Source organism: Plasmopara halstedii (assembly GCF_900000015.1).
Source record: "Plasmopara halstedii genome assembly, contig: Scaffold_253, whole genome shotgun sequence".
Classification (NCBI taxonomy): Eukaryota; Oomycota; class Peronosporomycetes; order Peronosporales; family Peronosporaceae; genus Plasmopara; species Plasmopara halstedii.
Window position 1 is genome coordinate 885,650 of NW_020187174.1, and position 1,987 is coordinate 887,636.

Sequence of the window (1,987 nt, forward strand, 5' to 3'; positions counted from 1 at the left end):
AACAGCATGGTATGATGAGTGGCTGGCAGAGAGCTAGTTAGAGGTCCGGAGCCGGCGTAGGAATCCGAGCAAGATGGGTCGAAGGTGGTATCGGACTTGATACTGGGTGCGGACCCAGGAGTCAAGCCAATCACAGCGCGAGGGGCTGGTCGGCGGGGGATGGGGAGGCGGGAGCAGCTGGATATTTCATCTTCAGAAAAGGGGAGTAGCAACTGGAGTGGATGGCTGGGGATTGGGGAGTACTTCTAGGGATTTGACTTGCGTAGTAGCCGGCAAATTGAGAAATGTGGCCTGTGGTACACGGAAGCCGCACGTTAACCAAAAACGACGCTTTTATCATGGGTGAATGATTTGTCTACATTTAATGTGAGTCTCGATGAAATAAATATAAATAGCTTTATCCTGGAAAAGAAGAGCGAACTAAGATGGGCACGGTTACCTGATACGCTTTCGGCTTTGCTTTCGGTGGAAGAGCAAAGATTTAGCCTATGTACTTTTGCTAAAGCGGGCTTCCAGAGCCATGGCTTTGTCTGTGCAAGATCTATCATACAAACTGTCGGACTTGGTAGCGGTAGTAGCCAATCTCAGGTTGTGAGAGACTGTAGTGCATATCCCCTGGACAAATAGACCGACTTACCAAATTGATGACTGGATCAGGGAACAAGCTGTCGAAGGACTGGGTGCAGTAATTATTTGTTGGGGAGCGCTCACTATCTTTGCAAATGCGGTGCTGAGGCAAATTGAGAAGCCTTTCAATTGTCAGCAGGAGGGGGATAAGATATTTTCCATTGCGAGGCTACTGGTCTTGATCACCCAAACGTTGAAGGCCAGGACAAAACGTTTATCCGGACGGGAGAAATAGAGATGGTCATAGATTCGGCAGCTGTCTAAACGAAGCGAATGCACGTCGCGCTTGCCATCTCTAAGCTGGTAGGTTGCGAGTGAATGGGTTTGGACGAAGAAGCGAAATCAGCGTGGGGCGATATGAAGTGGCGGTTGTTGCGGGTGCACGCACCGCCTAACAAGATATATACGGTACGTTCAAATCCTCTTCTATTCATCAAGCAAGGCAAAAAGTGATGGAGTTTGTTCTGATACTAAGAAATTTCATCGCCGCAATGGCGTCTGACCCTCCTCTAAAAGCTGTAACGGTCACCACCGTCAGTAAATCACCGAACCGGTTTGGCGCGCACGACGAGTTTTCGCCTCCGACAGCCTTTTATTGAGAAATTGCTATCAGCGTTAAGCACATCCTCCTTATCGCGAGCGTGCTGGGAATGTAGACTCAACGAGCGCGGCAAAAGCAATACTCAGCCATGTCGCAGAAGTCAAAAGATCCGCGGTCTCAGAAGAAAACAGGAGTGAACGATTTCAAACCGCGGGATCCAGTTGTGTCTCCATTGATACAAGAAACGACGACAGTATTTCGTGATCGCCGAAGTGTATCTCTAGCGGAACGGTATGTTTTATGTGCTTTTGCCCTTGTGTCAGGTTCGGTGGAAATTGAAAGCGATCAGGTATCACAACCTCCTTGTAATAGCCCCGGTAAAGTTTAAGAAAAATGAAACAGCTAGTAGTAAGGGCTTTAATATATGGAGAATGATTTGCCTCTGTCACGATATGTCAATGATGATAAATCAGCACTATCGTAAGATGAAATACCGTACAATAGCCAAAAATTTCGCAGTGTGACATCATCAACAACTTCTGCAGCGGGGCTGCCGCCGCTCTTTTGCTTAGAGGGAACTAAGGTCACCAGCCTTACGTTCTTTATAAGAGAGTAGCGGATCGCAATCCGCCAGCTCCAAGAGTACCCATAATCTTTACCCAGGGCAAATAAACAACTCAAATAAACAATTCAGATAAACAATTATTTTAAAATATAAACTGTACTTTTTTTGTTTTATTTGCGGCAAAGCCGCCTATATCTATATCTATAGATTTTCCTGATTAAATAGTAAAACCTAATTAAAATGCACAAGTACTG